We start from the raw sequence: 26,156 nt of genomic DNA on the forward strand, positions 1-26,156 counted from the left end.
AACATAACATTCTAAATCCAGATTTCTATCCCTAGCTGTGAGCCTAGGCCACAGCCAGACCTGGGACCCACAATCAGTGATGCTGTGTCCTCCACATTTTATTTTATTAGGAGACACATAATGGCCAATAGTGCTGATACAGGATGGGGTGAATCCCGGCAAGTGGGGACTCAAGCACTACAGCCACTGAGAGTCCTTGGCTCCACACGGGAGAGAATTCAAGAGCCAACCATTGTTAGAGACAAAGGAAAGTTTATTAGAGAAGTAATAATGCTCCATAGACAAAGCATGGTCTCCTTGCAGAATCAGAGAATGAGACCCCGAGTATTTGAGGAATTGAGTTTCATATTTGCTTCTTAATTTCTAGGAAAAATTATTGCTTATAGGGGGTAAAGAATGGAATGAATGGTTGGGTTTATCTTTAACTTGTGCAGGGTACAGATTAAAGTCTTTATTTTCCTGTTGTCCTGGTATGGGTAAGCATGAAAAGTGTGGGTAAGCAGTTGTTAGTGGTGCAGGACAGGGCAAATTTCTCCAAGTGGTGGGCAGAGCAAGCCCTGCACTGAGAGAAGCATCGAAAGAAGAGGGTTCTTTGGCAGACAGTGTGGAAAGAATTCAACACATGCCAGAGTTAGAGTCAAGAGGAAAATTTACTGGAGAAGGGGTACCACTCCACAGAGCATGGTCTCTTCTCAGAGGCAGAGTGAGAGAGCCTAAGAGAGACTCAGAGGTACAGAGACAATAGAGGAGGACAGTGAGAGAGACAGAGTACAGACACTGAGAGTAAAGTCGCGGAGAGGGATCCCCAGTGTTTGAAGAATTAGTTTATACCATTTTTTAGTTCCTGAGAGTTACCAGCTTAAAGACTTTGTTTACACATTTCCCTTGATATGAACGTACAGTGAGGAAGGGGAGGAGTATGTAGCATGAAAGGTCCGATGGCAATTCCCAACCTTTAATACATAGGTTCCCCATGGTTTTAGCCATAGGGAATGAGTGATTTTATTATATATGGGGCAGCCACTTAAAGACTCTGTTTTTCCTGTTTCCCCTTCACAAACATGGGGAAAATGGGTTGTTAGCAATTCCAGCAGAAATCCTCCTTTCTTCTGAAAATGTCCTCTTGGCCTGGTTTCAGGGCTGATCAGCATATTGTAGTCTCTAAATCTAGTTCAATTTAATGTTCAGTTCTCTTGCCTCCTCCCTACATTATTAGTACTCTCTGCAGGAATCTCCCTTTGCTTTGTAGGTTCCCCACAGTCTGGCCCTATGGCCAATCACCCAGGTTCTGTCTAGTGGCACACAGCAGGCTCTGAATTCCCCTGATTTAACATTCAGTCTGTGTAGTTCTATGCCTCTTCCCTATATCAGTGCCACTGCTAGTGATTATAAGATTGATCAGAGTGGTATTTTTAAAACGTTTATATTACTTTTCTGCTTAAGACCTTGTGTGGACTACCCATCACCATTAGAACAAAATCCCAGCTTCTTAGTATAATCTGGCTCAGGGCTAATTCTTTCCCCATCACTATTTCTCAACTATTCAAAGACAACCATCCCTCAAACTTGTCAAATTCTTGCGTAACTTAGGACCTTTGTACTTGTGGCTTGGGATGCTCTCCCCTAGAACTTTGCATGGCTCCTTACTTCTCACCCATTCCCCACAATCCTCTTTCCCAAACCACTCTCTAATCCACAACCCTGTTTTATCTACTTTTTCCATTTATCGTAAACTGAAACAGTTTTATCTTTTTTTGCTTGTATATTTATGTGTTTATGAGTTGTCTGATTTCTCATATTGGAATGTAAACTTCTCAAGGTCAGAGACTTTATCATGGTTGCTTACCACTGTACCTCCAAAACTTGGAACAGTGTCTGACACTTAGTAGATACTAAGTGCGTATTTGTTGAGGAAATAAATCTTACCAGAATTTTTTCAAGGTGTTTTTTTATTAAGATACAGCCTCTAAGATACCTACCTGATTAGAAAAAGAAAAAAAAAGAAGAAAAAAAAAACGGCCCCTATTTTTACTTCTGGGTCTGGAGGGGGGTGTTTTGTTTAGGTGTACAAATGCTTTTGGAGGGGTGGATTCTGCTTTCATACTACAGACCATTGCTCTTCAAAGTTCATCCCACAAATCAGCATTATCATCACCTGGGAGCTTATTAGAACTGCAAAATCTTAGCCCTTAGCCCAGGCCCACTGAATCAGAAGCTCCGCTTGACAAGATGCCCAGGTGACACACATGTATTTTAAAATCTGAGAAGCCCTGATCTAAAATCCTGGTCTATTCCATTTCTCCTCCTCATCTAGATCAAACTACCCCCATTGTCCAGATTTATGGCCCATCCCAGGAAGCAGCTTCTGGTGCCTCCCAAACTATTTACCTAAAGGCTTATCTTCTCAAAGCTTCTTCCCTCTGGAATTTTGTTCTGTTTATAAATATTAAAGCTGACATGTAAACCAAGTTGAAACTTTTTCCCCAAAGGCCTGTGAGTCCTGGTAAGTCTTTATATCTGCAGATATCTATTGACATATCTTAAGCAAACAGTTTTAGATGTTTCCACTGGTATCCTAAGTCTAGCTTTTCCTTTCATCTTTCCTGGTAAACAGATTGAGGCTCACGTTGATTTTTAAAGCCTGAACAATTCACAATATTTCTTAAACATACGATAAAGTTAGGGGGATTCCATCTCATGCAACCTGACTGCAAAGCCTGGGCAGTTAACCTCTGCAGCAGCATAGGCATGAAAGTGTGCTTTACAAAAATATCATTTGTGTGCTATTTCATTCGTCTATCCACTCACCTATTCATTGTAAAGTATGTGAGGATGTTGGCATGGTATAGAAATGCAGAACATTAGAAGAGATGAAATAAGAACAAAAGTAACCTCATAAGGTTGAGTCATATAAATTGTGTGACATATTCTTTGAGTACAGTGGGGGACTTCATGGAGGAGGCAGAAAGTCAAGGTCCTAGGACTGTCCCTGAACTGACTGTCTCATCTGACTTTTTTCAGGACCTTCGCCAACTTCCAAACTGTCACTGTCACTAGTCTCTGTAGGATGTACTAAGAGCCTAGAAATCACTTAGGATCTAGGGGCAGAGAGTATTCATCTCCACTCACTCAACATTTTCCTGAGCAATTACTATGTGCTAGAAACAGTCCTGAGAACTGAGAATGCATCGTAAATTAACATGCAAAATATTTTTCTTATAAGGCTTATATTCTAACGAGAGTGAATGAGATAAATAATATTTGAAGTCCTTGATAGTTTAGGGGTACAGAAAAGACTTCCAAAATGTATCTTGGTTTTAGAAATCAATGACTAATTTATTTAAGTCATGTATTTAAAAAAACAAGGTTTAAGCTCAGCCTATACATGTACTTAAGGACAATTTGAAAAATATTTGATTGCATTTTCAAACTTAATTAAGCTACATTTATAAATTTTTTGTATTCAGTTTTGCTTTTTACTAGCTCATTTGCTTTTTACTAGCTCATTTGACAAATCTCCCTAAGTGCTTAAATAATTTTTATAAAGCTATTAAATTAAGCTAATAAATATGGTGATCCTTAAAGTGTCTTAAATGTCCTAAAACTATACATATACTTATAAGACTTTAAATTAAAGTCCTAAGTCAAGATCAGTTATTACTCAATTATATATTTTAAATGAATGTTAGTAGGCTGATATGCTCATTTTAAAAGACAAAAGTCTTATAAACAAAATAAGCAATTTAATATTAAAATATTTAATATGTAAATGTGAATATGATGAATTTTATTACCCTAGACATTTTTATAATTAACTGTAAATTTCCTAAGGGTAGAAATATGCTTAACTTTTAAGGAAATAATGATATCAACCTCTTCAGGTTTTAGGGGGTTGCCTTTAAAGTTCACTAAATTTAATTACCAGATACAGGTAGATCTTTGAGGCATCAACTATCTCTGAACCCCTCTTTCAGAGCTGCCTAAAAGAGAAGGTGGTAGCTTTACCCATGTCCCTTTGATTCATAAGTAACTCATGACTCTTCACCCAGATGACCACGACTGTTGGTTTTTGCATTTCCTTCACTTTATAAATAAGTTCATCTATACACAGGTCTAAAAGACACATGAGTTTGCCCAGAATCTGGCTTTTTGTTGTTGTTGTTACTCATAATCTCAGGGCCACACGACTCTTATCGATTTTTAATTAAATTGTGGCTATTCTCAGTGGGGTATGGAATTTTTAAGCACAATGTCCAAGGTCATTCTATTGACAAAATGTGATATGGAAAAAATAAATAAATAAAGCAGAATAGAGGGGTTAGAAAGTATTGAGGGGGAAAGTGTTCTATAGAGTGCTCAGAGATGGCCTCTCTGAGGAGGCGAGGCAAGATCAAAGAGAGAATGATGGAAGGGACAAGGCCATGCAGATATGTCACAAGTAGAGACAATGTAGTTGCAAAGGCCCCCAGGTAGGAGTGTGTTTGACATTTTGAAAGACAATAACAAGGAGGCCAGAGGCTCGAGCTGCATGAGTGAGGGAGAATGGGAAGAGATGAAATCTAAAGGGGCAGGTGCACAATGGGGAGATGGAGACAGCCCGTGCTTTACTTTATGGATCAGCATAAGGATTGTGAACTCCATTCTGAATGAGCTAGGAAGGCATTTGACCTAATTTAGGTTTTAAAAATCTTTCTCTGGCTGCTAGTTGGAGAATAGAATGTAGTAGAACTAGGGTAAAAGGAGAAAAATCAGTTAGGGAGAAGCTCTTAAAATAGTCCAGTTTAGAAAGCATGGTGGTCTATGGTACGAATGGAAATTGTGCAAAGGGCAGATTTTCTAGCGCCAGCATGAGTGGATGTGAGATGTGAGCCGAGAGGGGAATTGAGGAGAACAGGGTAGTGAATAAAGTGGCTAGAGTCCAAATATTTGATATCAAAATGTAATTCGGAATTCCTTCTATTTTCTTCTTCTGGTGTTTACTGAGTATCTCCCACATACTGGAGTATTAGTTTCTTAGAACTGCTATAATAGATTACTATAACGTCACATTTCTGAAAGCCAAAAGTCAGAAATCAAGGTGTCAGCAGGGCTACACTCTTTCTAGAGGTTCTAGGGAAGAATCCCTCCTTCTAGCTTCTGGTGGCTGTTGGCATTCCTTGTGGCCACATCACTCCACTCTGTGCCTCTGTCTTCATATGAACTCCTCTGTTTCTATGTCCTCTCTTATGTCTCTCATAAGGACAATTGTTACTGGATTTAGGTCTCCTATGGATTGACTGTTAGTGCCCCTCCATCCCAAATTCATATGTTGAAACCTAATTCCCAGTGTGACAGCATTAGGAAATGAGGTATTTGGGAAGTGATTAGGTCATGAGAGTGGAGCCCTCATGAATGGGATTAGTGTCCTTATAAAATAGACCTCAGAGAGTTCTCTTGCCCCTTCTGCAATGTGTGATCACAAAAAGACAGCCATCTATGAACCAGGAAGTGGACCTTCGCCAGATACCAAATCTGCTGTTGCCTTAATCTTAGACTTCCCAACTTCCAGAATTGTGAGAAATAAATGTTTGTTGTGTATAAGCCACCAAATAGTTGTTTTTGTTATAGCAGCTTGAATGGACTAAGCGATCCAGAAGACATTGCTTCCGATCTCTGAGCCCCAGGTTCCTCGTCACTTAGGTGATTGTTTGCACCAAGTGATCTTTGAGGTCCCCTCTAGCTCTACAATGCTCTTTAACTGTGAGGCTATATATTTAGTGCTAATTATACTTCCTAGGATGTGTGTTCTGTACGGCTAGTATGAGTCTACATTTTTTATGAGAGATGAAGAGGCTAATAAGAATAATTAATTAAAATATTAACTTCCAAGAAGGGATTTTACTACAAATTTAATTGTGGAAAGTGCTAATTACATCACTCCAAGACTTGAAAGTTGTCCAACTGCTACATGCACAAAGTAAGGCACAGTATTTCTCAGGTTAGCCTCAGCTCTGGACTAGTACCAGAGATGTAGAATGGCTCACTTTCTTGCTATGGAAAGAAAGAATGCAGGAGAGTCAGGCAGCTGGCATAATCAGTTTCTTCCCTGGTCGTTGGCAACTTAATGTCTCTACAACGAACAAGAAAAGTACATTGTCCACCTATGTGTGTTCTGATTATAGGGTTGCCACTTAGCCTGTATGGCCTCTTCATTGCAAATTAGCAAAAGACACCCCCTTTCAGAGAACAGAGCTTCACAAACAAATAGTTTGGTAAGCAAATGGCTTACCCTTTGCACTAAGAAATGGTTTGGCAAGTGGAGCTTAGGACGGATTGCAATATACTTACCTGAGTGTGCAGTGTACACACTGCCCCACTGAAGGCAGCCCTTCCTGGGTCATTCACTCAAACTCTTCTATTCCTCTCAGGAAGTGTCCTGTCTTTATCTTGAAAATGCCAATGATCACTGCTTTGACGATAACTTCATTCGAGGGCACAGGCAGAGAATCTGGAACATTTGAGGTAGGAGAGTGAATGTGTATTTGAAGAATAGAAAGAAAACCAGTGTGGCTGAAATTAGCAAAAAAGGGAGATGAAGTTAAGACACAAGGCTCTAGAGATGAGCAGGAGTCATTCTATAATCGCCATGCCTTGGTGAAGGACTTCTCCTAAAACAATGAGACTCTGTGACTAGTTTTAATTATTGAAAGATTTAGATAGTTCAAACTGTTTCTCTGCAGAAAGCGAATTGTGGGAAGTGTTGCTCATCAGAAGCAAGAGATGGGGCCTGGGCAGGGGTAGTCTTGGAGAAAGATGAATGGATGTTAGAGATATTTATAAAGTAAAATTATCCAGAAATGGTGACAGATTGGATTGAGCCATGAGGAGTAATTTCAAAAGTAAGACTAATGGCTGACATTACATTTCTATGCGCCAGGCACAATTTGAGGTGCTTTCTAGTTCTAGGTTTCTGTCTTAGACAACTGACTCACCAAGACTAGGGAAATGCTAATTTGAGGGAGACTGTGAGCTGCTTTCTGGGCACATCCAGCTGACATTCTTTAAGATACCCAAGCAGATGGCTAGATGCTTGCTGGGCTCTGCCATTCAGAAGAGCAGGCCGGAAGGAGGGAAATGGGGTCGAGGCCACTGCAACTGCTCAGTAAATGAATGAATGAATGAATGAATGAATTTAAAATTGAATTAATTAATAAATTGCCCTCTACTGGTTGCTTTCTCACCTTCTCTGATGATCTTCTCTTCTTTGCCTTTCTGTCCCATTAGTCAGTGAGCCCTCCTTACAAGCTGCGTCAGTCCACCTTGGCTTCCATCAGAATACCATGGACTTGGGTGGCTTATAAACATTTATTTCTCACAGTCCTGGAGGCTGGTGAGTTCAAGATCAAGGTACCAGCAGCTTCAGTTCTTGGTGAAGTGACAATCTTCAAATAGTGTCTCCCTGTGGCAGAAAGAGGAAGCTCTGGTGTCTCTTCTTCTTTAAGGGGCACCAATCCCATCATCAGGGTTCCACCCTCATGACCTCATCTAACCCTAATTACCTCTCAAAGCCCCACCTCCAAGGCCCTCACGTTGTAGGGGTTCGGGCTTCAACATATGAATAGTGGAGGGGGATGAACCGGAAGAAAAACCTATAACTCTCCCTCTGTGTTTTTCTCCTTTCACTTCACCTCTGACACTTCCGGTTATCGAATGTGTGGGGGTTTTCTCCACCAAGCAAGTCTTCGTGACACCACTTGCGTGTCCTATATTTTACCTCCATTCTGACTATCTGCTTGGAAGTAGCATCAGACCCCATACGGTAAGGGCTCGGCCCCAAAAGATTGCTTCCACCCCACTTCAGATGCCAATAACAAGTAGTTGGGTCCTCAGTTTACCCACCACTTTTGTTCGACTTGGCAGCAAATTAGAAGTTCCCATGATCCCCTCCTCAGGTTCAATTAATTCCGTAGAACAGCTAGCTAGAACAGCTCACAAACCTCAAGTTTATTAAAGGATATTATAAAGGATATAGATGAACAGCCGGGTGAGGTACTACATAGTGTGAGGTCTGAGAGGGTCCCCAGAGCAGGAGCTTCTGTCCCCATGGAACTGGGTGGGGTGTATCGCTCTCTCAGTACATAGATGTGCTCAGCAACTCAGAAGCTCTCCGAACCCTACACTTTCGGGATTTGTACGGAGGCTTCATCATGTAGGCATGATAGATCATTAATTCCATATTCAGCTCTTCTTCCTTCTCAGGAGAATGGGGAGTGGACTGAAAATTCTAAGCTTCTAATCATGGCTTGTTCCTTCTGGTGATCAGCCTTCAGCCAGGGCCGTCCAGGAACCCAACCCGCACAGAGTCATTCATTAGAATAAAAGATACTCCTTTCATCCAGGAAATTACAAAGGTTTCCAGAACCTGTGTCAGGAACCAGGTTCAAAGACCGATATTAGAATAAAAGATGTTCCCGGTGTCCTCTCACTTAGGAAATTACAAGGGGGTCAAGAGCTCTGTGCCAGGGGCTGGGGATAGAGACCAAAATATGTGTTCTGTTATCTCACAGGAGTATGCAAACATTCAGTTCATAACACAGGCTGATTGCACTCCCCTCCTTTCGATCTTCATGGTCCCCAAGTTCACCAATGTAGGCAGAAGGAAGAGACCAGAAATGTCCCAGCCAACCCCATGCCCGCCACCTGCTGGATGAATTTGCTTCCCCTTCCACAGAAGGAAAAAGCCGCTCAAACAAGAGAAAGGCAAGGAAGAGGCACCTCTTTAAGCATTAGCTCTGGAAAGGACCCTCAGGATCATGGAGCTTTGACTTTACAGATGGGGAAACTGATGACCAGAAAGGGGAAAGGACCTGTCCATGGCCACACAGCGTGTGATTGGGACAGAAGTCATAAAACACAGAAGCTATAGAGGGTGGAAAAACCAGGTAGCCCTGTTCACTCATTTAGAGAAGTGAGAACCAAGACGCAGCTTGGACAAGAGCTCAGGGCAAGGTTACCATCGAGGTGTGCAAACAGCGCAGTCACACAGGACCTGAACTTGGAATTTAATGTTCTGCCACCGTGTCTTGAAATTCTGAATAATTTTTTCTTTAAATTTGTGTTTCGTAAGTAAAGTCTGGTGAGACAACAGAGCATGCTCTCATGTTCAGATGAAGTCCTGCCTCCCACCTCTTCCCCGGGTGGGTTCTCAGCTTCCAGCTTCCCAACCCCCTGGTGCTGCAGGCCTGGCCCAATCTGCCCCTCTCTGCTTTCTCGGCCCCATCCACACACCACCGTGACAAGAGCCTGGGCACAGGGAGCGTTGGCATACAGCCCACAGCATCTCGGGCTAGGGCATCACCGCAGCCACCCCTGCCCTGGGCTGGCAGCGCCTCGTGCATTTAGTTGGCAACTGAGCAAGAGCAAGCTTCGCCCCCATCCAGATTTGGGTACCTCGTGCCTCATGGTGTGGAGGTTGCACTATTTGTGGTTGCCGTCCACCGTGGGTTGGGGCTAAGGGCCTGTAGGAAAACAGGATGGCCGGCTCCGCTTCCCAGCTCCCTGGCAGCTAATGGGCCAGGCATGCACATGCCACATGGGGGCAGGATCCTGGCCTGCACTTTCCCGGTGCCCGAGGGACTACGGCAAACAAAAAGCACAGTGGCACATTGTTGAAAGAGACTGCAAAAGGAAAAAAAAGTTGTTTAACTACCTTTAAGAGTGTCTCTTTTCTGCTTTTTGAACTAGGGACCTTGCATGTCGTTGTGTGCTGGGACTTCAAATTAGGTAGCTGCTCCTGACTCAGATTCCTGATTGTTCCGTCCGTCAGCCTCTGACTCTGGCTGGGCAGCAGGAGCTTTTTATGTTCAGCCAACTGTGTTCCAGGCCCCACGCTCAGCCCTTTTCTTATCTGATCTGTTTTGGAGCTTTGCAAGAACGCTCCTAGGTATGTACTATTATTAGACTCATTTTGAAGGGGAGGAAGGGGAGGCACTCCATAAGCTATGTACTTGCCCAAATCCTACAGCTGGTCAGCTGGTGAGCCAAGCTGCCCACCCAGGCAGCTGTCCACTGGTCCCGGCCTGGCCTGTGGGCTGCTGGGGGTGGGGTAAGGAAGGCACAGTGTCTGGAAGCTGGCTCTAGCTGCCTCTCCTCCCCAGAAGGGTCCTCTACCCCTCCCCTTCTCTCCCCTCCTCAGCCTGCTCACCCCCAGAGCCTCCAGGGGAGGAGACCACGTGGCCCAGACCACCTTGTAACCTGGCAACCGTTCCAAGACGCTGCTTCTCTTTTGCATTCCTTCTGCCTTATTCAATATCTGCCAGGCAGACATGGCTCCTGGGAGCATCCTGAAACTCATGTTTGAAACAAGGCTGTCTGGAGAAGGCTGTGGGGACATCTAATATTCATCTCTCTGAACTCTGTGCCCCAAGTCCTGAACTTGGCCGTTGGGGATTCTGAGAGAATGGTGGGAGTCCAGATTCACTGGGGCTGCAGCTTAATGAATAGGGCGTGAGGTATGGGGAAGGCAGGGCAGGGCAGGCTTTGTGTAATGTTACACTCCAATCTCAGCTGCTCCCCAGACGCCTCTGGATCCCCAGGATGGAGGTTTAGATACTCTCCACTTGCGGAAGCAGCTTGAAGCTTAGAGATTTGCTTTCTGCTCACACAGTTCCTGCCAACTGCAATCAGGTGTGAGATGAAAGGGGCGAGCAGGATTTATTGAGATCCATTTATATTCCCTGTGTCAGACAGAAAGGAAAGAAAAATTAGCAAATCGGACCTACTTCCAATTTCACAGATGGGAAAACAAAGGCTCACACAGGCTAAAAGAATGTGAATTTAGCTGATGGCAACTTCTGCCCTTCCTACTAGCACTGTTGCTTTTACAAGAGCAAAGAAATTTAGGAGTCATCTAGGCCAGCTCCCTCATTTTACAGAAGGGGAAACTAAGAAACTGAGAGAGAGATTGTCTTTCAGGATCACACAGCTTGCATGGCTCCAAAGTCATCTTGGAATTATTTGAGATCTGTTTCAAACTGTTCTTAGATTCAGTGACTGTTCAGAACTCCCAACCTCTTTCTGCATTCTGAAGCCAATTGTATTATGCCTGGAATTATGTCCACGTGTATACTGCGCTGTGATTTAACAACAGGGACAGCATCGTGTAGTTACTACTCATTCCTGCTGTTAAGAGTGGCAGGATTTGGGGAAATTATTTAATCTCTGTAAAGTAGGGATAGTAATAGCATTTACCTCAGAGGATTATTGTGAAGATTAAATGAGATCACTTATGTCATGTGTTAAATATAATCTTGAATATTATTTAATTGTTTCAAACTTTTATTCACAGATGTTTTCAAAATCTCAACCAGATAGAGAATAGGGCTTATATCATAGTCTTTATTTCTCTACTGGTATCCCAAAGGCCTTGGGACTATATCTGCAAAATTGTAGGTGCTCAATAAATGTTTATTTAGTGATTTTTAAAAAAATCTAGACTTGATGTCAAGGTAGACTTTGTAAACCACACCAAAATGGTGGAAAGCTGCCTTCCTCTTTCAGCTGAGACCAGACTTGAGCAAATTTGTGCATCTGGCCTCTCTTCCTTCTCTTGTCCTTCTCCATACCTCCAACCTCCTCTCAAAGGAACACTGGAGACCTGCCATTTCCTCTGTGACGTAATTTAAGACTGTGATGTAATTATAGTCTTCTCTGCAATAGTGAAGGGCTCCTCACAGAGCTCAGGGGATGAAACAGAGACAGGTTATTTCTCTACCCTTGACAACTAGGCTCTATTTGCAAGCTTCCCTTGCAGCTAGGTACGGCCATGTGACTGAGTTGTGGCCACAGCATGTGAGAGCAAATGATATGCACCACTCCCAGGCCTGGGCCCCTTTAACTTTCCACACTCTTTTCGCTTCCCCAGACCAGATGGCAGGACCCCATTCCCGCTATCAGAAGCAGTAATTCTGAACTTTACTGAAGAGATAAACTTTTATTAGTTTCAGACAGTGAGTTCAGGGAGGAAGGGGGTTATCTGTTATAGCATCTAGTATTCCCTTAATATGAGGCAGTGGCCACAGAAGGCAATTGAGTGAGCTGCTCCCTAGTACTGTGCACGTAAAAGCACTGTCAGGTTCAGGTCCTGCCTTTTTCATTTCCTACCTGGGCTTTCCTTCCAAATGCTCTGGGCAAGCTACTAAAAAAATCTCAAAAGTTGAAACACCCATCATAGCTTGATCGTTCTCCTCTGAAGAGGTTCTGGGAGAATCAGAGAGCTGGAAAGTAGGGCAAAGGTTCTTTGATTGCAGCTCAGTTTTTTATTTTTGCCTTGGCTAAGAGTTTCGAGTTAAAAATTGTCTGAGAGAAGAGCTCTTCAAGCTCTGCCCTTGCTGCCCCTCCCTCCCTTCTTTCCTTCCTTGGCAGCCTGGGTTCCCTGATGGCTCTGCCACTTTTAGCTGTATGACTTGAACTAAGTCTCTCTACCTCTCTGGGTCTTCATACCTACACTGGTAAATTGAAGATAATGCTACTTGCCTTTCCAGGTCATCGTGTGGATTACAGATGTAATGGTTTGTTTTTTTTTTTTTTTTTTTTTTAAACAGCTCATTATAACCCCTCAGAAGGAAGAATGGCTCCTGCTTTTATTTTTACTATTTCTTCTAAAATTTACTTTCTTTTATTTTGTGTTTCTATTCAATTCTTCACCCAGAAACTATTTTCTGAGCACATACAATGTGCTGGGCAGTGAACAAAACCAAGTCTCTGCCCTCATACAACTTGCATTCTGACAGAGCGGATGTAATATAAGTGAGCACACATGTAAAATAATTGCAAATTATAGTGAGTGTTATAAAAGAAAGAAATAGTTTGTTGAGATAGAGAGTAAGGGGCAAAAGAAAGGTGAGACACATGTTGAATAAGGCCATTGGGTAAGGCCTCTTGGAGAAAGTGACATTCCTATGAACCTGAAGACTAAAGGGAACCAGATAAGAGATGTGCTAAAGGGGGAGCCATCTGGGCAGAGGGAACAGCTGGTTTAATGGTCTTTCAGCAGCTAAGAGGCAGATAGGAGGTGGTGTGGCTGGAGCAGAGGGAGTGAGGGACCACGAGATAGGAGGGGCCACATTCTGCCTGACAGGCCATGGTACAGGAGGTGAATTTTTAAAAATATCTTTAAGTATAATGAGAAGCCATTTAAATAGAAAGTTTTGTGGTCCACATTATATTTTTACTACAGTGGTTATCCCAGCATGGTCTCCAGACCAGCAGCATCAGCATCACCTGAAAACTTGTAAGAAATGGAGAGTCTCAGATCCACCTTGGACCTGAATCAGACTTTCTGGGATGGGGCCCAGCACTCTGTGCTAACAAGCTTATCCTGGTAATGTCGACGCTGCTGATCTGGACTGTAAATCCAGAGGTTCTCAATCCTGGATGCATAAAAGAATCATCCAGGAGCTTTAATGAATTGTGAGTGGTAAGAGATGCCCCTACCCTGCTACCTGCCAGCTCTGAGCTTATTAGTTTGGGGTTGGTACCTGGGCATTGGTAGTTCGTTAAAGCCCTCTATGGCTTTCCGGTGGCCTGAGCAGCTGAATTCACAGCTCTGGCTTCTGTGTGGGGACTCTACTGGAGGGAGAAGAAGCAAGATGATCAATTAGGAGGCTGATGCAGTGGTCAAGGTGAGCGATGGTAGTGGCCTACACTGGGGTGATAACAGAGAAGGCAGAGGAATGAATAGCTTTTAAATATATTTGGGAGGAAAAAAAGTCAACAGGACTTTTAGATGGATAGAAGATGGGGCCAAGGGAAAGGACTTACGTTCAGCATCAGCTTGAAAGTAACACCATCATGGAAGTTAATATCCTGTGCTTGTAGGTGGACTGCAACTAGAGGACCCTGGGTACATGGGCTGGGCATTAAGAATGGGAACCTGAAGAGGTACATCTTCTCTATCTGCCTTGCAGCAGTGAAGAAAAGCTAAGCAAAGTTAGTAAGCTCCGAGTTTCACCTGAGTGCTAAGAGAAGCTGCAGCGTGAAAGATCCTCATCGCACTTGAATACTCTGGTGGGACCGTTCGTGTTTTACAGCCAAGTTGCCCCAGAACGCTCACGAAGGGCCGGCCCCCTTCAGAGAACTGGCCCGGTGATGTATCCAGGATCGACCAGCAGGGGACGCGCCAGACTCGGAAATGTGCGTTGGTAGAGAAGCAAATCTTGCTTTCTCCAACGCAATTAGCAGTAAGGCTAGCAGAAAGGGAATCACGCTGGAAATAATAATCATATCTGCATTTACCAAACAGCTACTGTGTACCAGAAACCATGATAAATGCTTTACATGTACAGTCTCATTTAATCCTCATAGCTCTACAAGGTGGGTGCTGTAAGCTTCCCTACTTGGTGTATACTCAGCATTAGCGACTTAGTGGGAGTCTCCCAGCTGGTTGATGGTGGAACTTGGCTTGGTCCTCTAATCTGTCCGATCCCAAAGGTGTGGGGCCACTTTTCTGTCAGAAGGGCCAAAATCTCCAGCAGCTCCTCCTTGTCCCTGGTGGTACTTTCACTTACACTGTGGGGAGGTGCCTTTGGAAGGTGGTGCCACCTGAATGAGCAAAGCCTTTGAAGTCAAGATCCCATGGCCCTACCACTCACTTGCTATGTGATAGTGAGAAAGTGACTTAGCCTTTCTGCGCACCTTTCTTTATCTCTAAAATGGGGTTGGATTTGCAGGAGAGGGACTATGGTGAGGTGGCCTTATATAATGAATCCAGAGACTTGAACGGCCCAGAGGAAGTGCTCTGCGCAAAATGGCAGCTTTTCTACCTAATGCTTTCACAATGGTGTAGAAACAGCTCTGTAAATTCTAGAACTTTGCGTTCAACAGCACTTTCTGTGACGATGGAAGTGCCTATCTGCTCTGTTCAATATGGCAGTCTCTAGCCATATGTGGCTACTGAGTACTTGATACAAGGGTAATTGAAAATTTAAAAATTGAATTTTAAATTGTATTTAACTATAATAAATTTAAATTTAAGTAACCACATATAGTTAGTGGCTACCATACTGGACAGTGCTGATCTCAAATGTGTCTGAGCTCAAGATCTGTGTATCCTTATGTATCCTTGCAATTCCTTTGGCTATTAAATAAAATGTTTAACATTTAGAGCCTGGCATATAGCAAGTGCACAATGAGTTTGAGTTTGTTACAAAGATATATAAGAGAAAGGAAAACGAACAAGCAAAGCCATATTCTGCATTAGACAAATTTTGTTAATTTGCAGGACTGGACTCTCAGACTTCCTCAGGGAAAATCTCTCAGTCAAGCCAGAATTCTGTTAAATATTTCTTCAACATGTATTTAGTGGGGATAAAGAACAAACTTATGTTCTAGTTAATAAAATACATTTGAAACCAATTCCACTCACTCTTTCACTCACTAAAGAAATCCTTCATCTTTTTTCATGCACCTCTCTTCAGTTTTCTCTTCCAATTTTATAAACCAGACAACTTTTTAGAGTTTTTTTAAAGGCTTAAAATATAAATGAAAAATAACTGGTCCCTAGGAAACAGCACTACATTATGTACTTTTTGGTTCCAAAATTTCATCTATTTAGTCTGTGCCTTTAAGCAATTGTCAGTTGGTAAATCTCAAAATTCTGTGGTCGAATCTTGCAGCTCATAGAGGCTAGTGGCAACAATTTTCTCCAGAGATAAGTCTCCATTGGCAGCACTGTCATTTGTTTCTACCTGAGACTAATTTCTCTGACAGTGTTATGAACATATGCATTCCAGCCAGTTATGTAAGGAAACCTGAGCTAATGGTTACCTTACTTCCAGTGTGTTCCAGAGATATTTAGTGTTCCTTGTGGAATGGCACCCTGGCCTGCATTAGTTTCAGGTACAATATAATGACTTGATATTTTTACATATTGCAAAATGATCACAAGTCCAATTAACATCTGTCACCATATGCAGTCACAAAATTGTCTTTTCCTTGTGTCTTTTATCTTCCGCCTTAACTATTTCTGAACGTAGCTCATTCTTGACTCTGTCACTAAGGCCCCTTGGTCCCTTGTGCGTGGGGTCCAGATATGAATGAAGAGACTCCCCCTCGATTGTGTTGTTGAGCGAGGGATGAAGGAATCACTGAGTCTGACTCTTTATCCACCACTCCCTCACCTCTTTATGTTCTCCCAGCTCCTGAATGGTTGGGTTCCCTTCTCCCAAACAGTTGTTTTCCAACAACAAAATAGTTGTTAATACACCCCCCTTAAAGCAGTGATCCCCAGCCTTTTGGCACCAGGAACTGGTTTCACGAAAGACATTCAAGTGCATTACATTTATTGTACACTTTATTTTTATTATTATTACATTGTAATATATAATGAAATAATTATACAACTCACCATCTGGGGGTGATGGGAGATAGTGACACCCAAAGTGTGTTGCTAATGTCCAGTTTACTCCGTAGTCTTGTTTTGGTTGCTGTCACTGCAAAAAACCCTGTCACAAAAATAGAATGTTGGAAATGGAAGCAGTCTTTTCAGTGCTTCTGTGCAAATCTCAGGATATTACGCCGTGACTTTAGTCTAGAACATATGGAGATTTGAAGTTGTCTCAAACATACTTATAAGGCCACCATCATTTGCGAACTCAAGTAGTTGATCTTCTAGGACAAACGGTTGATTCACCTGGCTTATTCACAAGTGGGTCACAGATCCATTTCTTTCCTTTTTAAAGAGTTCTTTTGTGGTTGGGAAGTAATGTTCAGACTCTTTTGAAAGCTGAGACAGGTGATCATGCACCAGGTGGGAGACAGAAGTCCCTGGCTCAGTCTCGCTGCTAATGTTTGAAACACATCAAAAATCCCAGTGTTCACTTGTTGCCCCCATAATTCCTATTTGGCTTTGAATGAAGCCACTTCATCAGCCAACTTGAACACAGTTGCTGTTTCTCCCCTGAAGTGACAGATTGGGTTGGTTAAGCAGGTTGAATATATCATGCAAGCAAGCAAGTGTTGTGACCCATTCTGAGTCACTGAAATGTGCTGCCAGTGGTGACTGTTTTTCTAAAAGAAATCTCTGGAGTGGCTCTCGTAACTCAAAAACTCTGGCCAGTGATCTGCCTTTAGAAAGCCATCTCACTTCCGTGTATGAGAGAGGACGTGTGTGCTCTGTGTCCTCACAGAGCTGTGTGAACAGACATGAGTTAAAGGCATGTTCTTTACTGTGGTTGATAATTTTATCACACCCTGCAAAACGTTAAGTTCAGGTGACACTCTTCGGCTGACCACCATTTCTCTATGGATGACACAGTGCGTAGATTCACATTCAGAAGCAACTTCTTTGACCCTAGTAGTGAAACCAAAACACCATCCAGTCATGCACCCATGTATATACTGTCACAAAATGACCAATTCAGTTTTCCTGTTGTGTGGTCATTCAAAGACTTGAAGAATTCTGCAGCTGTGTTGCTGGTTGGCAACAAAAATACACATAACATATCCTCATGCACATCCTCCTGAAAAATATACAGCACAAAAACAAGCATTGTTGCCCTGTTTTCAACATGGGTAGATTTGTCAACCTGGATTGCGTACCACAGTGACTCATTAATCCTCTCTAACAATTGTGCCTCAGTATCCTCTGCTATTTCATCGATTCGTCTAGCTGTGGTGCCAGCTGAAAGAGGAACAGATGCAATCCTTTGAACTGCAGCCTCACCTAAAAGTTCACGACAAATGTCCTTAGCAGCAGGCAGGATCAACACTTCACCTATAGTAAAGGGCTTCTTACCTTTAGTAATGCGGTCCACCACTAGGAATGATGCTCTCAGTGCAGACACATCTGATGAAGTGGTGGCCTTCACTAATTGCTTCTGTTCTTTGTATTCACACTTTTTTTCTTTCGAAAAACTCCAAAGGCTTGTCTTCTAATGTAGGGTGCTTGGTCTCCATGTGGCGAAGCAATTTTGAAGGTTTCGTGGCTTTGTTGGGTAGCTAGTCACAGCAAATTATACAAAGCGGGCTTGGAGAATGTGAATCACTTGTTGCAATGAACCCATAATTTAAGTAGGATTCTTGGTATTTTCTTTTAAATACAGCTTTTTTTGCTGCTGTTGGCAGTCTTAGAGCCTTTTGCTGTCTCGTCATTGGGTCTTTACCCCTTTTCAAAGAAGCTCTCTAGTGATGTTTGTTTTTACTCATTTTGGCAAGGGTTAGCTTGTGGACTTAACAAAACTGTGACTGAGACAAGTGCGCGGTGTGGGAAAGAGGCATTTATGGAAGTGGCAAATAAAGTAATGGGTGGGCCATGCTCAGGCTGAAATAAGTGTCAGATTCTGACTTAAAGCTGGCCACCAGATGCAGCTGTACAATTAAAGTACATCAACTCACTTGCTGCTATAAAACCTGCTACCAGATGCAGCTTAATTGTCACTTGCCACTCAGCAATAGGTTTTTGATATGAGTCTACAAGCAATTGATTTATTATGGTCTCTGTGTGGTCAAACCTCTTTGCTAATGTTAATCTGTATTTGCAGCCACTCCCCAGTGCTGGCATCACCACCTTGGCTCCACCTCAGATCATCAGGCATTAGATTCTCATAAGGAGCACACAACCTAGATCCTTCACATGCGCAACTCAAAATTGTGAATCTAATGCCTGATGATCTGAGGTGGAGTTGAGGTGGTGATGCTAGTGCTGGAGAGCGGCTGCAAATACAGGTGAAGCTTTACTCGCTTGTCTCCTGCTGTGCGGCCTGGTTCCTAACAGGTCAGGGACCAGTACCTGTCTGTGGCCCGGGGGATGGGGACCCCTTCCTTAAGCCATCGTGTCACATGGTATCTGTTAGCAAAGCATCCACGGTGCACAAAGAACCTGCAGCAGACATGAACGCTTCACCTAGGCAGCTCCCACCCAGGAGCTGAATGTGGGTTTTTATGCTACGTTATTGCACCTTAGTATCAGAGCCAGTCTGCCACCTCGGCTCCCTCCTACCACTCAGTCAGCCCTTATCTACCCACTCCTCTGCACCTGACTCAGGTGAAAGTGCTGCCTTCGTCTCTGGGCTGGGCATCTTGGATTTCTCCCTGACTGCCTCCTTTATACCTAGTGGCTGACCATCCATCGTAACAGGGTGCCCTTCCTCTTTGGCATTCAGTCAGGTTCAGCCAATGCAGATCCCCAAGTGGGAGATTGGTGGAAGGGAGAAGAGAAGGAAAATAGGGATTTTGGGGCCCTTCCTTTCAAGGTCAGCTCGGCCAGGCTATGTCCCTAGACTAAGCTCTCCACTCTTCTCAGGCTGCCTTCTCTGAGAAACTGTCAGATTCTGCTAACGGTTCAACGGTTCCCTTCCCCTATTCTTTCAGTTAGGTCCATGACCCTTTGCTGTCCCTGGCCCTGGGTTACAGCACCAGCTGTTAAGTTTCTTGCACCTGCACCTCTTTAAATAGTCCCTTTCTAAATAAATCTTCCTCCCATTGTCCCGACTTGAGTGTATGACCTGTTTCCATCAGGTCCCTGATGACATACCTTCCTGTGACATATAGTATGTGCATTTTGATTTTGCTGTATTTATATTCCTAGTTGTTCTGTGAACCTCACTATTGAGATTTACCTCCCCCTCCAAACATTCCTTGGGTTCAAGGTGTTTTCCGATTGTTCCAAGACAATTTCTCAATTCTAGTCTTTCTCAAACTGACCACCTCTCCTCCTTCCCTCCCTCCCCACCTTCCTTCCTACTGTAAACCCTAGAGTCAGACTGCTTTGGTTAAAATTCCAGCTCCTGTATATACTAATTATATGATCTTACCTCTCTATCCTTCAGTTTACTTATCTGGAAAATGGGGATAAAGATTGGATTGTTGTGAGAATTAAATGATATCTTAAAATGGTGTCTGTACTCTCTGTGTTTCCTCTAATATGTTGACTATGATTATTTCAATGTTCAGGCCAGTAAGTCAGTTCCAATGTCTTTTTTTAAAATTTAATTTAATTTTATCATTAATTTAATTTTATTATTAGTTTCAAGTAGACAGTACATTAGTTAGACATTTATATAGTTTATAAAACAATCCCCCTAAATAGCTCTTTCTCTTCTCTGGTTCTCCATCTAGCCATTTCTAATTTCTTAACTTAGGTTTCTCAGGTCTTTTTTCCTGCCTTTCTAGCTGGTAGAGGACTTTTCTTACCAGCACCATCCATGATCTTTTGATTTTTGGTCTTTAAAGAAATCCTTAGTTTTGATGGGTCACGTTATAGTTGGAGACCAAACTAATTCTTATAGTTTAGTTTGTCTATATCCCATAATTACTGGTAAAGAATAGCAAAAAGGGTCTTTAAATTGTATTATTTGTATTATTTTTAGTATCTTCTCTGAAGCGCTGGATATTTAGAATGCCTTAGAGGGCGGCATAAAGAGGCAAGGGAATCTTTTCTTACAAAGGAGAAGGGCACAGCAGGAGGGAGAATTTGATATGGGTTCTGACAGGCTGGGAGAAAAGTACAAGTGCTTTACAAGGGAAGACTATTGTAAGTATTTGTGGGTTTGCAGTGGATTTGATCAAAATTGTAGAGGAAGTAGTTGAGACCAATGGTTAGCTCGGAGATTTAGGAGGATCTGTGGCTATAAATTCTCCATTACATGTCTGATCCATTGATAACTTTTAAGTGTTGATTATATGATTTTTTTACGTCTAAGCTCCTGAAAATTGTAGGAAAAGGAGTAGGAAGGAGGTGTGTGCATGAATTCACCTAGAAAGAGTGAGGATGCAGTTACAACACACCAACAGCTGAACGCATTTTCTTGGTGCTTTGTTTATTTCATATTTTTATTTTCTCAAGAGTCCCCCAAAATAGCAATTTGTGCACATTTGTCTTTCCATCTAATTTTGCTTTAACAATAGTTGGGAAAACACTACCAGATGCTTTCGTTAAAAAGAAATCTACGTGTTGACATCAAAGTCAAAATTAATACTCAGTCTCCAGAAAGTCACTTTTTTAATTCAGTAAATAATTAAGCTGGCTAACCCACCTCTTACATTCTGGGACCCTGCAGTTAAGGGCTGAACCCTGACCTGGCCTCTGGAAAATACACAAGCGAAATTTCTCTTTCTCACGGCTCCCTGGAGAAGCATGCTCTCAGCCAGGCTTCCTATTTAAACAATTAAACTTTAATTACCCAAGTAAAAGATGAATCCGTTCTCCCTTAAAAAACTTAATATATCACAAATGAGGCTAAAGTTCCTTTGGACCACCACTCCTCATCATGATCCTGACCCTCTTGCCTTGAGGTCACAAGTTTGGGGTGTATGTTTTCTGAATTTTTACTTGGCACTTTCCTATTCTGGCTGTGGGAGCAATCACAGCCATCACTCATGGGAGAGAAGGATTGGAACTCCTTATTATTACTGAAGTTTAGAATTTGGGGTCTTCTTCTCCCTCCTTACATTACCTTTTGCACAGACTAAACCTATGGTATAACTTTCTTCCTGGCCCTTCTATGCCCTCTATTGTTTGCCCCTTCCTCTGTGGTCTTTGCATGTATGCGTATCCTTTTTGCCTCGGTTTGAAACATCAGTCATTGTTTGCCACACCTTCTGGGGGACAACCTGCACATAGCCAGATAAGTAGGTAACAAATCATGTGATCCACCCATATACTTTCCACAGCCATGATAAATCAGTTAAAGTGATCACTTGACCTTGAAGGTCATAATACAGTCTTGGGATTGGCTGCCATCTTGGGTCTCATGCAACATAAGCAAGCAGATGAAAAAGCCCAAGTGAGACAGGTCACCTCTATTCCTGGTTTTCAGTTCTAGTGTCCATAGCACCTGGCTAAACTCTGTGTCCTATTCTTGGTTCCTCAAGCTAGCTTGCTTGCTTCCTTCCTTTTCTTTCTTTCTTTCTTTCTTTCTTTCTTTCTTTCTTTCTTTCTTTCTTTCTTTCTTTCTTTCTTTTCTTCCTTTCTTTCCTTCCTTTCTTTACTTTTTTCTCTTAATTGAGTTAAATTAAGTGAGAATTGTGCTATGTGGATCTAGAAGTCCCTTTACTAGATACTTCCTAACTAGGTAATATTTCAACCAGGTAATTAAACTCTTCAAGGCCATAGGCCCTGTGTGCCTCTCAAAGTATAAGACATTGTGTAGCACATTGTAAGTATTCAATAAATATTTGTTTCCTGATAATGGAAATTTTAGCGAGTAAGAATTATCTTTATCAGTGGATTTGGATTATACTTTGTTTTCTCGAGGGAGAGCACCCAGGTGGCAATAATATAAATTATTTATTTGCTCATCCAAAGACATTTATTCTAGATAACAGAAATTGAAAGGTATAATAGGGCCCAGTTTCTGACCTTAGAATACAACCTGTCTAGCAAGGGAGATAGCTATTAAAAACAGATAAATTACAGTTTGTTGGGTTGTGTAACCTAAGCAAAACGTTCCCTTCCTACATCTGCTGTGCTTATTGCTCCTTCTTGCAAAAGCCAGCGATTCTGGCAAACTCAGATGTAAACACTAGCACTCCTACTAGCCAAGGCCTGCCCAAGGATTTGTGATTAAGAAGAGTGCAATTTCGTGGTGATGGAGTAAGCCTTTCTTACCCTGTCTAATTCTAACATAGAATTCCTTCCATTCTGCATTACGAATGTGCACTTCAAATGAATCGCTGATACTTCGTGTTCATTTGAGACTGTTAGTCATGTCTGAAGTTTAAGATTGGTTCTGAATAGTTTCTGTTCACATGTGAAGGATTTTTTACAAAATGTTAGAATGTCTTTCAATTCCCTTTCCCAGATTTCACAATAAGTTGAAGTATGCTCAAAGTCAGAGGATTTTTTGTTCTCCTAGCTCTGCCCTCATACGGTGGAGTAGGTGGCATTCTTGCAGCCATCTCCTTCTGTATCCCAATTTGAAAATTTGTCTTATTTTCCAAGGGGAAGGTCCAAGCCCATGTCATTGATTAATGAATTTTTAAAATTAATTATTATGGTTATTAAATGACAAAATCATAATTTAACACATATTTTTGAGTATCAACCATGTGCCATTCCTCAGACTAGGTCCTGGAAACAGTGGAGAATAAAGTAGACCCAGTCAGTACCTGTCATCTGGAGTGTGGATTCAGTGGGAAAGATGACTTTCAACAGACAGTTATACAGATAATAAGATGATTGATGGTGTCGTATGCAGTATGAAAGAAAATTACCAAGTAATGTAAGGGCATATAACAGATGGTCCAAGGGTTTGGGGTGTCTAAAAAAGTATCCCAAAGTCACACCGAGGCTGAGAGCTCTGAAGGAGTGAACCAGATGAGGAAGGAGGGGAGAGCCTTTGGATTCAGGGAAGAATGTGTCCAAAGTCTCAAGCAGGGAAGAATAGTTTGAATAACTTGTTGGCCACACCTAGAAGCCTAAGGCAATGAGAATAACGAAGCATCAAATTGTCAGAAAACAAATGCTCTGTTTTAACCAAGATAACTTGCTGGTAGGTGAGAAACCCACCATCAAAACAAATGCCTCAGTTATCACTGAATTGGAAACAGTTTTATGTATGTCAAGGTGTTTAAAAAATGTGTGACAATTTTAAAATAGCCCCTCTCTGCTTCTCTTCCCTCTTTCCCTGACCAGTCAGTAATCAGAATTTCATACAACCCTGGATCCTGGAGGATCTTTTCAATATACAAGAGCTTCTGAGACCTGAAGTTCCCTGGTTTACCTTCATGAACTTTGGGTCTCCATCTTGATGGAGACAAAAATCAGCAAAATGCCTGAAAAGCAAGATTTGGATGGAAATAAGAAAAATTGTCAGTTAAACTCCAAAACCACTGCTGAAAACTGCTGCTCTTTCTGTTGCCTTTGATTGGTGACTGTTTCTTAAGAATCACCACCATCGCCACCACTACTTTCATCGTAGGAGCAGTAGCAGTTAACACTTACCAGCCATTAACTCAGTGCCAGGCATCCTGCTAAGACTGCACAAGTATCATCTCACTTAATCTTAACAAAGCACCATAAGCTAGAAACTGTTAGGTTGAACAATGTGAAATTATCAATATTTTTGACCTATAAAAATGACCTATAAAAATGTATGGTTCAACCAGGAGGTTTATAATTGGAGAATGGCTGAGTTGAGATTCATACCCAGGTGTATATAGGATCAAAGGGGCTGTGTGCTTTTGCCTGACTTGTGAGAGGGAGGAAAAAAGGATATTAATATCATAAAAGTGCTTTCCTTTCTCTTCTCCTGTCCTACTTTGCTACTCCATGTGTCTCATGGGTTAAGAGAGGAGAGAAATGACAGAAGATGTTAAGTTTGAAGAGAGCCCTCCAGCAGTTCTTATCCTTTTCACTTTGCTGCCTGTCCCCTTCCCTGACTCCATCCAAAACCGGTTTTCTCTGCAGAAAGGAATCATTGGCCCATGCTGCTGAAACATCCAGGGAAGCGGTGCCTACAAGCACAGCCAGACACAGGTTCTCAACAACGCGATATAGGTCTGTCTCTGGACATTCTCAGGCCTCCTTTCCACTATCTGGTCCATGCCCACACCTCTTCCAGAGAAAAAGGTTGGGGGTTGGGGGTAAGGGTTTGAGGGTGGGGACAAAGAGAGAGAAAAAACAAACTGCTTGCTTAGTGCTTCCAACAAAATCCTAGCAAAGATTCCCGCTGGTCTGAATATGTCATGTGCCCACCAAGTCTGGACCAATGATCACAGCTATATCTTGAAGGTGTATACAGTGTTCTTTATGTGCATTATCATAACTCTTTCTCATAATAGCTCTACAGAGTTGGGGCTACTATTATCATCCCATTTTACAGATGGGAAGGCTGAGGCACAGAAGTGATTAGGTAAGTGTCTCCAAGTCATACATCTAGTAGACTCTGGACCCACCAGGCTGTGTGCCTCTCTGACTAAGGTCAGGAACTGCAGTGATTGGCAGCCCAGGCTCCAAAGCTGCCTTTGGAGTGCAGAGCAAGGGTGCAGGATCAGTCATGGAGGGACAGTCCCACATCAGTCATGTGGAATGGTGATTTACCAAAGGAAACCTGGATGTTCTTACAAGAAGAAGAGAATTTGAATACTGAGCAGGGGGAGCCACAACTGCCCTCTACAATGAGACCATAGAAAAAGTTTTACAGAAAGGTTATTTTTCTCTCCGGGCTGATGTTCATCCCCATTTTCAAAGAACAGGAAGTTATAAAAAGGGAAAGGGAAGGAAGTACAAGGTCCCTGCAGGCTCTGGGGTCAAAAAGAACAAAGAATCATAGTTAGGGTGGCTCACGACTTTGTGTTAACTACACGAACTCTGGGGCAGGGCAGAGGTCAGCCCATAAACCTTAGATGGGAGATGGAACCTCTCATTATAAAGTGGTGACAAAATACTAACCTCTTGGGTTTCTTGACAAATTTGGGTGTTCTGATATATGTCAATTCCTTAGCCTGGTGCTTGGTACATGGCTGATTCTCAATAAATGGTAATAGCTGTAGTTAATGTTGTTACAGAGGCTATTCAAATATTAGTGTGCTTATGACCCTTCTTCTTGGTCCAAGGGTCTGAGACCTTTGCTTTTTTTTTAGGATCATAAGATCAAGGACTTTCTAGTACCTATGATCGTAAGTCCTTGTATCACTTTTCTAGAACTTACATTTTTCCTCCTTTGGGGTGGGCAGTATGACTCACATCAGCATGGCCCACTCTGATGTTCTTACTGTCAGATGCTGGAGAAAAAAGACCCCTTATATTCTTTTGGTCCTGAGTGTTCAAATGGCAGTGTCCTTCAATGCTTGCTTCACCCTAATTGGCTTTCTAAGAGCGCTTTGTAAAAGGCTCGATAACCCATGTCCAATGGCCTCTGGCAACCATTCTAGGCTCAGCCTCCAGAATCTACTTGCTCTATCTTGCCTTCCCTTTGAATCCTGCCACTTCTCTCTTAGACTTGACACTTTAGACTTTCTGAGTTTCCTGACTGATATAGATCTGTCAAGTGTCTTTGTTGCAAATGACAGAAACCCAATTGAAACAAACTTAAACAATTATGTAATTGAAAAGTCAGGACACAATAGGATTCAGGGACTCCAACAATATTATCATATCTCAGTCTCTATCTCTTGCCTTTGCTGTCCTTTCTGTTGGCTTCATTCAGACAGACTTATCCCATCAGGTGGCAAATCAG

General features: G+C 42.4%; 1 long non-coding RNA gene across 1 annotated transcript; it reads right to left on the bottom strand.

The window, feature by feature from the left end:
* Positions 1-6,362: 6,362 nt before the first annotated feature.
* LOC118601574 lies at positions 6,363-9,795 on the bottom strand. Its single transcript, XR_004950318.1, has 3 exons — positions 9,689-9,795; positions 7,221-7,438; positions 6,363-6,487 (listed from the first exon to the last, which is right to left on the bottom strand). It is a non-coding gene; the product is annotated as an uncharacterized LOC118601574 (long non-coding RNA).
* Positions 9,796-26,156: the final 16,361 nt, after the last annotated feature.

Source organism: Rousettus aegyptiacus, unplaced genomic scaffold (assembly GCF_014176215.1).
Source record: "Rousettus aegyptiacus isolate mRouAeg1 unplaced genomic scaffold, mRouAeg1.p scaffold_m13_p_4, whole genome shotgun sequence".
NCBI lineage: Eukaryota > Metazoa > Chordata > Mammalia > Chiroptera > Pteropodidae > Rousettus > Rousettus aegyptiacus.